A 12,500-nucleotide genomic window follows, 5' to 3' on the forward strand; every position below is an offset into this window, starting at 1 on the left:
ATATGCGTAAAGAGTAAATCATAGAAGGTGGAGGAGGAGGAGGAAGAGGAGGATGGAGGCGAAGAAAAGGAGGAAAGGAATATGCGTAAAGAGTAAATCATAGAAGGTGGAGGAGGAGGAGGAAGAGGAGGATGGAAGCGAAGAAAAGAGGGAGGAAAGGAATATGCGTAAAGAGTAAATCATAGAAGGTGGAAGAGGAGGAGGAAGAGGAGGATGGAAGCGAAGAAAAGAGGGAGGAAAGGAAACATGCGTAAAGAGTAAATCAAAGAAGAAGGTGGAGGAGGAGAAGGGGTAGGAGGAGGATGGAGGTAGGGAAAAGTGAGTGTGTGAGCGAAGATGGAGGTAGGGATGGAGGGAAGAAAAGTGGATGGAGTCACGATGAAAGAACTCGGCAAAACCCAATTCCATTTTCGGACTTCCCTCTCGTTTCCTTCGCACCGTCTCCTCCCTCTCCACCTCCCCCCACTCTGCCCCCCTTCCCTTCACCCTAGCCCGCTGTCCCTTCTTGTCTCCGGCCCCGAGAAAAGAGCTAAATATTGAGTCTCTTTCACTTTTGGACGGAGGTGTCAATATTCAATAGGATTTCTTGAGTTACCGCTGCCTTTTGCTCGCTCTCTCCTTCCCTTGGGTTTAGTGCTGACATCCGTGATCTGACAGCGACCTTCATCCCTGCCTGTCCCCCCACCACCCTTCCCCGGCTCTCTCTCCCCCGCTCGAACAGACAGACAGACAGACAGATACGAGGACAGGCAGGTCGGGGCAGTAGTTGCAAGATCACACGTCGAGGAAGATTGACAAATGGTTCTTCTTTTTCCTGGCTTCTGAATTTCCTTTGTCCTTTCCCACTTTGGTTTCCATTCTTTTTTCTGTACTTTTTGCGTGCTTATATTCATACATTCATACATACATATATACATACATACATACCTAAATTATCATATATGCATACAGTCACACATACATACAGACAGGCAAATAGACAGATAGACAGACTTAAAGAGGACTCAAATTACGGTCAGTTACAATAATAGCAGTAAGCATGCAAGCAAACAAGCAAATAAACAAACAAAACACAGGGGACAATCAAAGACAAATAAATTAGCTAAAACAGCAGCGTAACGACAAACAATGACAAGTAAACAATTAAAACAATCAATCAAGATAAACTCTTCATATATTGCCTTTAATGAAACAAATTAGTAAAACAACAACAATAATAATCGTGAATCACCTAACACAACGACGTCAGCAACACACACACACACACACACACACACACACACACACACACACGTTACCTGTTACATATTAAAAAAAGCTCGACATAACATTTGTATCGTATTGTTGCTGTTTTGTTGTTGTTATTGTGGCGGATGTGACGTTGTTGTTGTTGTTGTTGTTGTTGTTGTTGTTGTTGTTGTTGTTGTCGTTGTGGCTGGAGTGACGTTATTGTTGTTGTTGTCAGAGGTATATATGCAAGCAAAAGTTTCCGACAGGTATAAAGAGAGTTGATGAGCGTTTCTGGAGACTGACACAAATCTTTCTAAAGAGACAGAGAAAGAAAAAAGTAAATGCGTCTCTCTCTCTCTCTCTCTCTCTCTCTCTCTCTCTCTCTCTCTCTCTCTCTCTCTCTCTCTCTCTCTCTCTCTCTCTCTCTCTCTCTCTCTCTCTCTCTCATACAAAAAAAAGTAACTCTTCGTCCCCGGAACGGAAACGACTACATTATTGACTTGAAGAAACTCCAATATTATGTGAGAGAGAGAGAGAGAGAGAATGAAAAGGGGGTGGAGCATGGGGAAGAGGAGAAAGCAGGGAGGAGGACAGAGATGGGGAGCAGAGAGAGGAGGAGGAGGAGAGGATTTCAGAAGCAATGAGATGTCGTGAAGGTGGAAGAGGGAGGAAGGCAGTGACGTGGGAGGGATGAGCCGAGAGGAAGAAGGGAGACCGAGATGGAAGGAAGCAAGGCCAGGATTCTAAAAAGCTCTTAAATGACTCCGGGCGAAGCTTATCCTCCAGAAGACAAACAATGCAAATCAGCGGTGAAACGCTTGACCCGATTGCGTATTCCCTACTACTGGTATGTGGCACCAGTCTTGAATAGGGCAGGTTACGTTAGGTTAGGTTAGGCTAGGTTTAGATGAAGTTACATTAGGTAATTTTGAGTGGAAATTACGATGAGCGCATTTTTCAGAATACCACATGTTTAGTTTCGAAGTCCTAGCCGAGCGTCTTTACTCAGTGACCACATACCCGTAGAGATCTTGAAAAGATGAAACCTGGCTGCCTAACGAGTGAACTTCCTCAGGGTTCAGTATTTGGTCCACTGTTGTTTATCGTTTACGTTATCTGGACTCGGGGAGAAGTAGTGATATGTGTAATTTTGCGATGGTTATCCTAATTGGAACGGCTGAAGACGATAGTGTTTTCAGAGAGAACTTGACAGGTTGCATGATTGGTCGGGGAAGTGGCAGATGGAGTTCAGTGCCAGGAAGTGTAGAGTTTAGGAAAGAATAACCCCTTGCATAATTTTAATTATTGATTGGAAGGGGAAGTGTCGGAAGTAATTCAATGCCAGGAAGTGTAGTGTTCTGAGTGTAAGAAGAGGTAACCCTTGCGTAATTAGTGATTGAAAGGGGAAGTGGTAGATGGAATTCAGTCAGGAGGTGTAGTATTCAGAGCGTGAGAAGAAATAACCTTCTAATAATGGCTCTGTAAATGATATTCCCCTAAGCAGGTCACTGCGGAATTAGTGAGCTCAGATCTCCGTCCAAGGAACCAGTGGATTCAGGGTAAGAATCGCACGAAAGGGTAATAGGATTCGTTCCAAGAAGCGTCAATAACAGAAGCACGGAAGTCATCTTTAAGGAAGCTGTATGTAGCATATTTTAGACCTCATCTCGATTATGAACTGGTCAATTTATCGAAGAGTGGATATCAGCATTTCATAATCTGTGCAGAGGAGAATGACAAAAATAATCCACTAATTGAGAAACTTGCCATATAAGAGCAGGCTTAAACGTTTAATTTTGCATTCTCTCTAGAGGCGAAGAGTGCGAGGAGACGATTAAAGTTTAAAAATGGCTGAAGGGATTTAATTAGGATGTTAATAAGATTCTGGTGGTAAGAGAGCCGGGAAGGAAACGCAGTAATGGGTTTAAGTTAGATAGATTCAGCTACGACATAGGAAGAAACCGGTTTACTAATAGTGTCGGATGAGGGAAACAATCTTGGCAGTCATGTGTTGAGTGCAAGTAGGATAGATAGATACCTTCAAATTTTTTTTTTATAAACTCATGGATAGGGAGGGTGGATGGTGATGTTTCTGTTAAGTTTATTGTAGCTACCCTGTGTAGACTAACTGACTTCCTGCAGAGTGCCCATGTAAAGATGTATTTTTTTAATATTTTTTTTAGGGAGTGAGGAGGAGAAGAAACGAGAGGAAGCAAGACCTTGTGAAGAGGATGGGTGCAAACGGCGTGGAGAGTGAAGACACCAGGACAGAGGTCAGTGTTGAATATTCGATTGTGAGGAAGAGGGAGAAGAAACTGGAAGGAAAGGTGAAAGAGGAGAAGGCTAGATTGTACAAGAAGGGGAGAGAGCTGAGAAGTTTGAAAGCAGGAAGGTGCGAGAGGCGAGGAAGCTGGATTGTGGAGCGGAAGAGGAAGAATCAATATGGGGGAGATTTAAGGGAAAAAACAGAGACTTAGGCAAACGATCAAAACTGTGTGGAGAGAAGGAATGAGGAAGATGGAAGAGGGGTACAGGTCATGGCTGGAAGGGAGACTGGAAAGGTGTAAACGAAGGAGGAAGAGGAGGAGGAAGAAGAAGTAGGAGGAGCAGGTGTTTGAGAGAGAGGGACATAACTGTTGATGATAAAGGAGTGATAGGAACTGTAACAATAATTATAGAGGTACGATACAAGGGTGCGAATGAGGGAAGAGGGGAGAGAAGGCGAAGGGAAAGGAATAATGTAGAGAAAGGGTGAAGGAATACATACTGTGAACTGATACACGAGAGAGAGAGAGAGAGAGAGAGAGAGAGAGAGAGAGAGAGAGAGAGAGAGAGAGAGCTAGGTGTCGCATTAATTATCTTTCGCTCTGCCCTGTGTTGGGGTGTGTTGAATTGTGTATTTCTGTGTTGCCTTCTGTTTCTATGCGGTGCGGCTTCCCTGTGTGTTACTGTGTCCTATTCATTTGTGTTGAGTGTTGCCCCTGTGTTCCTATGTTATGTGATTTTCCTGTGTTTCAATGTAGCTGTGTGTTGTTCTTGTGTTGCTGTGTTACGTGCTGTCTCTGTGTCTATGTGTTACTGTGTGTTGTGTGCTGTCCCTGTGTTACTGTGTGTTATGTGCTGTCCCCGTGTCTATGTGTTACTCTGTGTTATGTGCTGTCTCTGTGTCTATGTGTTACTGTGTGTTATGTGCTGTCTCTGTGTCTATGTGTTACTGTGTGTTGTGTGCTGTCCCCGTGTCTATTTGTTACTCTGTGTTATGTGCTGTCTCTGTGTCTATGTGTTACTGTGTGTTATGTGCTGTCTCTGTGTCTATGTGTTACTGTGTGTTATGTGCTGTCCCCTTGTCTATGTGTTACTGTGTGTTATGTGCTGTCCCCTTGTCTATGTGTTACTGTGTGTTATGTGCTGTCCCTGTGTCTATGTGTTACTGTGTGTTGTGTGCTGTCCCTGTGTCTATGTGTTACTGTGTGTTATGTGCTGTCCCTGTGTTTATGTGTTACTGTGTGTTATGTGCTGTCCCTGTGTCTATGTGTTATTGTGTGTTATATGCTGTCCCTGTGTCTATGTGTTACTGTGTGTTGTGTGCTGTCCCTGTGTCTATGTGTTACTGTGTGTCATGTGCTGTCCCCGTGTCTATGTGTTACTGTGTGTTATGTGCTGTCCCTGTGTCTATGTGCTACTGTGTGTTATGTGATGTCCCTGTGTTACTGTGTGTTATGTGCTGTCCCTGTGTCTATGTGCTACTGTGTGTTATGTGCTGTCCCTGTGTCTATGTGCTACTGTGTGTTATGTGATGTCCCTGTGTTACTGTGTGTTATGTGCTGTCCCTGTGTCTATGTGCTACTGTGTGTTATGTGATGTCCCTGTGTTACTGTGTGTTATGTGCTGTCCCTGTGTCTATGTGTTACTGTGTGTTATGTGCTGTCCCTGTGTCTATGTGTTACTGTGTGTTGATGTCTACTGTGTTACTGTGTGTTATGTGCTGTCCCTGTGTCTATGTGTTACTGTGTGTTATGTGCTGTCCCTGTGTCTATGTGTTACTGTGTGTTATGTGCTGTCCCTGTGTCTATGTGTTACTGTGTGTTATGTGATGTCCCTGTGTTACTGTGTGTTATGTGCTGTCCCTGTGTCTATGTGTTACTGTGTGTTATGTGCTGTCCCTGTGTCTACGTGTTACTGTGTATTATGTGCTGTCCCTGTGTATGTGTTATTGTGTCTTGTTTGCTGTCCCTGTGTCTATGTGTAATGTGCTGTCCTCGTGTCTACTTGTTACTGTGTGTTATGTGCTGTCCCTGTGTCTATGTGTAATGTGCTGTCCTCGTGTCTACTTGTTACTGTGTGTTATGTGCTGTCCCTGCGTATGTATTATTGTGTCTTGTTTGCTGTCCTTGTGTCCTGTGTCTGTGTGTTGCTCGGGGGGGGGGGAGGGTTACCAGTTATTACTCATACATAAAACAACACCAGTTTCTAAACAATGTCTCGCCTTCATTAGATTCCACAAGCTTCACTACGACAGAACGCTCGCAGGGAAAGAACGGGTCTGGTGTTCGGATATTCTCGGAAGTGATCTCGAGGGAACGGCGCCGGAAGGGAGAGCATCTAAATATGAGATTGAGTGAGAAAACTGTGCTTCTATATAAACACTTCCACGATCCTCATCACCAGCCGGTATTTGTTTATTCAGCGCAGAACAAAGGCACTTCAGCGTTTTCCTCTTCTCTCTGTTAGAAGTGCATTCCGTCTTGCCCCGACAAAGGATCTGTTATTAATGGTCTCCAATCAGCTTTCATTCCCGTTAGTTCTTTGCCGGCGATACTGAGAAGACTCAAGTCGGTATTCTCAGACGCTTCCACCTCGCACATCAACTATTTCCAAAGGCCGTAAAGGAGATCAGTCGGATTCTAATGAAGGCTTTTATGTTCGTGGTACAGAAGAAGGGTTAAACTACCAGAAGGGTCATACAACTACCCCTGGAAATTCCCAAAGACTCCTACGAAAGCTTGTCCAGTATTTGTTTCAGAATATGACCCTTAATGGTGGCTCTCGCCTTCCTTGTTAGTGTGAGAGCCAGCGCAGGTAGACGTCCACCTGCACAAAGGAAGCTCCCTCATGTTTAGTTTTTCTCGGTGGAGTCGCACGCTTTGAATTATCCCTTTGAATCATCATCCATATTTCTCCTGATGATACATTTCGATGCTGTACACCAGGACTACTGAAATGGCGGCCCGTGGTTCGAATCCGGACCTTCTGAGTGTTGCAGCTGGACCCCAGTTTCCTGGAGTTGAAAATATAATCAAATAATAATTATGAAAGTCCTGGCGATGAATACTTGCAAGTGTATTTCCTTGGCTGTCTGTAGGCTCTAGACTCAGTCGAGGAAATACACTTGTAAGAATCCATTGCCAGGACATTCATGTTATTTAATTATATTCTTTCTACTCCGAGACCCAGGGAGCCAGATGCAGTATTCATCCGGACCTCTGCATACATTTGAACTTGTCTAACTGGACCTCATAACAGTTGAGTAGCCCTGCCGTACACTTTGCTGCGACTCTTCTCTTAACTAATCTGCTCCTCCTCCTCCTCCTCCTCCTCCTCCTCCAGAAAGTCTTCGACAAAGTACCACACGAACGACTCCTTAAGAAACTACAATCTGCGGGTATTGGGGCTAATCTGATCGCTTGGATAAGAGATTGGCTAACCGACAGAAAACAGCGAGTGCTACTCAACGGACAGGCCTCCGAGTGGCTTCCAGTTACGGGTGGAGTGCCTCAGGGGTCGGTGCTGGGACCCATCCTCTTTATCATATATATCAACGACCTATAAGCAGGATTGAAATCTTCCGAATCGAAATTTGCTGACGACACCAAGGTGGGTGGAAAGGCCCTCACAAGGATCGACTGCGAAATCATCCAAAAGACCTTAATCAAATCATCGAATGGTCTGAAAAGTGGCGAATGTCCTTCAATGTTGACAAGTGCAAAGTCATGCACATTGGGTCCAGGAATAGTAACCACACATATATCATGCATGGAAAACCTCTGCAGGCGGTGCAGGAGGAAACGGACCTTGGAGTCACTATCAGCAGTGACCTGAAACACGCGAATCACTGAAAAAAAGCATATAACAAAGCCAACACTATGCTCGGGTTCATAGCGAGGAACTTAGAATGTAAAACGCCAGATATAATGCTATCCTTGTACAATTCCATGGTAAGACCGCACCTCGAGTATGCGGTGCAGTTCTGGTCTCTTGACTACAGAAAGGACATCGAATTACTAGAAAGAGTTCAACGACGAGCCACGAAAATTATTCCAACCTTGAGGGCTCAACCATACGAGGAAAGACTCAAGCGACTTAATCTCTTTATGCTGGAGAAAAGACGCCTACGAGGGGATATGATTCAAGTCTTCAAGTACCTGAAAAAAGTTCAACAACGTCGATCACTCAAAGTTCTTTGAATTGCAAACAAACTCAAAAATTATAAATAATGGTTTACCCATTCAAACGAATCGATGTAGCACAGACATTGGCAGGAGTATCTTCTCAGTTTTCCGCCATTGGAACAATCTTCCCTCGGAAGTAGTAAATGCGAATACCATCAACTCCTTCAAAAATTGAATCGACTGTCACTTCATTTCATGCTTTCATCTGCTCTGCGGGCACTAAGTGGCTGTTGAGCAGATAAAATCACCAGAGCGGGCAACCTCGTAATGAGCCAATAGGCTTTCTGTTACCTGCATTTCCATGTTTCCATGTTTCCTCCTTTTTGCCTGGTATCTCGTCATCCCCATGCATGCCTTTCATTCCTTCTTTCGCCCACTACCTCCACATTTCTAATCCCTTCCCCTTATCTAGTCCCCCGCCTCCCCATTTCTCTTTCCTCCCTTCATCTTTCGCCTCCCTATTTCCCTTCAACCACCGTCTCCCCTATGTCCCCTTCCTTCCTCTCCCTTCACCCACCGCCTCCCCATTTCCCCTCCTTTCTCCTCCTCTCGCTCACCGCCTCCCCATTCCTCCCCCCCACCTCGTTCGTCTCCGGGGCCTGCTGGGAGTGGCCAATACGTCTTGAGTCCCACAAAACATTCAACACCTGAGCGTCTGTGAGGGACAAAGGGGCGTTAATTAATACTGTGTTCCAGGTGTTTCCGAGTATAATATTGTGCGTACTTTTATTATGTTTGGCTTATTCTCTGTCTCTGTCTCTATCTCTCTTACTTTTTCTCTTACTTTTCTCTCTCTCTCTCTCTCTCTCTCTCTCTCTCTCTCTCTCTCTCTCTCTCTCTCTCTCTCTCTCTCTCTCTCTCTCTCTCTCTCTCTCTCTCTCTCTCTCTCTCTCTCTACCTATGAATGTCTGTCTGTCTCTATCTATGTTTGTCTGTCTTTCTATCTATCTGTCTATCTATCTATCTTTGTCTCTCCTTTGTTATTGTCTTTCCTTCGCCTTTAGTTTCCGTTCTTTCTGTTGTCCTTCTTCTCGTCTTCGTCATTCTTCACCATCTTTCTTCTTCTCTCTTTCTATCTAAACTATTTATCTGTCTCTCTCTCTCTCTCTGTTCTCGTCTTTCCATCGTCTTTTACCTTTTGTTCTGTCTATTTTCCTCTTCTTCTCCTCCTCCTCCTCCTCATCCTCCTTCACGATTCTTATTCTCTCTATATGTTTTTTTCTGTATATCTTCTATCTCTGTCTTGCACTCTCTCCCTCGACCCTCAAGCTGCCTGCCTTTTTTCCTTCCCCTCCCTTTCTTTCCTTCGTCACCTTTGCGCCTGCTTCCCACTGTATGCCTTTAACTCTCTCTTCCTTTTGCTCCACTTCTCTTCCTTCCTCTTCTTTTCTCTCCTCTTCCTCCTCTTTTCCTCTTCTCTGCCTCTTCCTCCTCCTTTTCGCTTCTCCTCAGGCTCTTTCTACCTAACCCTCCCTTCGCCCAGGTTGTCCTATTCTCTTTTCTTCCCCTCTCTCCTATTTTCTTCTCATCCTTTTCTACCCCGTCCTTCGCAACTCTCCTCCTCTGCTCTATTCTCTTCCTCCTTCCTATTCTCCTATCCTTCTCCCTACTTTCTATTCGTTTCCTTTCGCTCCTCTCTTCTATAAACTCTTCTCTTCTCTCCTCTTCTCCGTCTTTTCCTCGTACCCATGCCTTGGCCTTCCTATTCTCTTCCCTTCGTTTCTTTCCCCCTCTTCCCTCTGCCCTTACCTCTAAAATCTTTCCTTCTTCTCTCGTCTTCTCTCCTCCTCAGCCTCCTCTTCCTCCCTTGCCCCCTGCTTCGCCCTGCCCTTCCTATCCTCCACGCGAGACCCAATCATCCCTGCCTCGCCTGCAAGTCTCTCTTAATCCCTTTATGAATAAGGAAAACGCGTCCCGGGCTTGATCTCGTCTCCCACAAAGCCACTTAGAATGAAAAAGGCAGATCTGTGTGATGACTCTTGATCCCCGAAGTGTGTGTGTGGGGGGTGGGGGGTGGGGGGGCTGGGGGTGGGAGTTGATTTTGTGTGTGTGTGTGTGTGTGTGTGTGTGTGTGTGTGTGTGTGTGTGTGTGTGTGTGTGTGTGTGTGTGTGTGTGTATGTATGTGTGTGTGTGTGTGTGTGTCAGTAAGAGAAGCAAATAGTTAAGAGAAGAAAATAGTTGATAAATATTCTTAATTAGCAACCTGTTTACACCTGAACGAGGACCGCCTCACTTCATTTCCTCTTTCTCCTCCTCTTCCTCTTTCTCCTCCTTCACATTCTCCTCTTCCTGTAATTTCCCCTCCTCTCTTTTCCTTCTCCTCCTCCTCTCCCACCTGATTCTCTTTCTCCTCCTCTTCCTTCACTTCATCTCCTCCTCATTTTACACTTCCTCCTGCTTCTTCCTCTCCTCCTCCTCCTCCTTCTCCTCTTCCTCCGGCACTGTTCACACATAACGGATTGAGATGAACGGCTGAAGGGAGGATGAGGCACGGCGGGGAGTCACACAGCCACTAACCGTTCGTCACGCCGTCACGTTCACACTCATTACCTCGTGACGTTACCTGCCTGCCTGCTCACCCTCACCTGTCTCATTACTCATCCGCCCCCCTGCTGCCCCTGCCATCACCACGCCCCTGCCCGTTTGTCTGTGTGTGTCTGTCTCTCTGTTTCCTGTCAGCACTCCATCATCAAACTACTACTACTACTACTACTACTACTACTGCTATTACTACTACTACTACTACTACTACTACTACTACTACTACTACTACTACTACTACTGCTACTACTACTACTACTACTACTACTACTACTGAACTCTCACTCTCTCTGGTAATCGCTATCAAAATGTCGCTATCCTTATCCCTGTCTTTCTTTTCTTCTTTTCCTCTCCATTTTTTTCTTGCGTTTTCTCCATCTTTGTTTTCCGCTCTCCTTGCATTTCTTTCTCTTCTCCTATTTTTCATTTCTCCTCTACTCATTCTCTTATTCCATCTTCGTTTGGCTTCCACACGTTTCTTCCCGCTTCCTGTCTTTCATTCCTGCTGTTCCTTTCCTTTATCTGTTGCCTTTCCCTTTCTTTTTCTGTCTTTTACATACATACCCGTTTTTCCGTCTCTTTCCCTCCCCCTCTTCCCCCTTTTCTTGGTCTCCTTTCTTTTCGTTTCAGCTTTTCCTCCATCTCTTTTTCTTTCCTCCTTCCATGAAACATCTCTCCGCTTCATCTCTTCCTTTTTTTCCTTCCTCCTTCCTCTTCTTCCCTTTTCGTTTTCTTATCGTCTCTGGTCTTACTGCTTTCCTCCATCACGGCTTTTCATCTTTATTCATTATTTCCTCTTCGTCTCCTTCTTCGCCTCTTCCTTCTTCTATTTCCATCTCCTCATTCGTCTTTTCCTCCTTCGTTTATTTTCATCTCCTCTTCATCTCCTCATTCATTTATTTCCCATACGTCTGTTATCATCTCCTCTTCATCTCCTCCTTCGTCTCTTCCTTCTTCGTCTATTTCCATCTTCTCTTCATCTCCCCATTCGTCTATTTCCCAGACGTCTGTTATCATCTCCTCTTCATCTCCTCATTCATCTCTTCCTCCTTCTATTTCCATCTCCTCTTCATCTCCTCATTCGTCTATTCCTCCTTCGTTCATTCCTCCTCTTTCATTGCCTCACTTTGCCTCCCCACTCCTTCTCCATTCCTCTGTTCTTCCTGCCTTCCTTCTCCTCCTCTTCTTTCTTCCTCTCCTCCTCTCCTCGTCTCCTTCATTTGTCGGGACGCTTCGAGACAAAGAGCTGGTGAGCAGGTAAGCGGAGAGGTTACCTGAAAGGCCGGACAGGTAGCAATCACTCACCTTTCTCGAGGACTGCTAATATAGACACAGGTAAGGCAGCACCTGTTCTGTCTGTCTGTCTGTCTGTCTGTGTCTGTCTATGTCTCTCTCTCTCTCTCTCTCTCTCTCTCTCTCTCTCTCTCTCTCTCTCTCTCTCTCTCTCTCTCTCTCTCTCTCTCTCTCTCTCTCTCTCTCTCTCTCTCTCTCTCTCTCTCTCTCTCTCTCTCTCTCTCTCTCTCTCTCTCTCTCTCTCTCTCTCTCTCTCTCTCTCTCTCTCTCTCGACAGGTATAATAGATTTTCTTATCTCTTTGTGTCATTACAAGTTATTTCTCCTCGCTATCTCTCGCTCTCCCTCGCTCACTAACTCTATTTGAAGGTTGATATATCTGTCTATAAACTCGCGTCCTCCTCCTCCTCCTCCTCCGCGTCTTCTTCTTCCTCTTCCTCCTCCTCCTCCTCCTCCTCCTCCTCCTCCTCCTCCTCCTTCCCTTGCTCTCTTCTCCTCCACTCTCTCCTCTTCCTGCCTTCAAATACGAATCAACCACAAACAAAATAACAAGCTGTATAGACTCTCTCCCTCATCCCTTCCCTCTCTTTAACCCCTCCAACCCACCTCTCTTTCCCTCCCTTTCTATCTCCCTCCTCCCCACATCTCCCTCTCTTTCCCTCCGGTCAACGCACCTCTCCCTCCCTCCCTCCCTCCCTCCCATCCCATCTCTACCTATCTTTCTTTCATTATTAGAGATAAACTTGTTAAGTTTCTAGAAAACAATAATATAATCTCCGACACCCAGCATGGCTTCAGAAACAAGCGCTCCTGCCTAACGAATTTATTAGACTTCTTCCAAGGTATATATAAGAACTGGGATGCCCACATCCCCAGTGATGTTATATACCTGGACTTTCAGAAAGCCTTCGACAAGGTACCGCACGAGCGACTCCTTAAGAAACTGCACTCGGCGGGCATCGGAGCCAATCTGATCGCGTGGATAAG

At 45.4% G+C, this 12,500-nt stretch overlaps 1 long non-coding RNA gene across 1 annotated transcript in view; it reads left to right on the forward strand.

The window, feature by feature from the left end:
* LOC127010459 (uncharacterized) overlaps window positions 1-12,500 on the forward strand; it is an 80,798-nt gene that overhangs the window by 5,376 nt on the left and 62,922 nt on the right. Inside the window, exon 2 of the long non-coding RNA XR_007763194.1 lies at window positions 3,414-3,503. This is a non-coding gene — a long non-coding RNA (uncharacterized LOC127010459). The remainder of the gene's footprint in view (window positions 1-3,413; window positions 3,504-12,500) is intronic.

Source organism: Eriocheir sinensis, chromosome 43 (genome assembly GCF_024679095.1).
Source record: "Eriocheir sinensis breed Jianghai 21 chromosome 43, ASM2467909v1, whole genome shotgun sequence".
In the NCBI taxonomy this organism is placed as follows: domain Eukaryota; kingdom Metazoa; phylum Arthropoda; class Malacostraca; order Decapoda; family Varunidae; genus Eriocheir; species Eriocheir sinensis.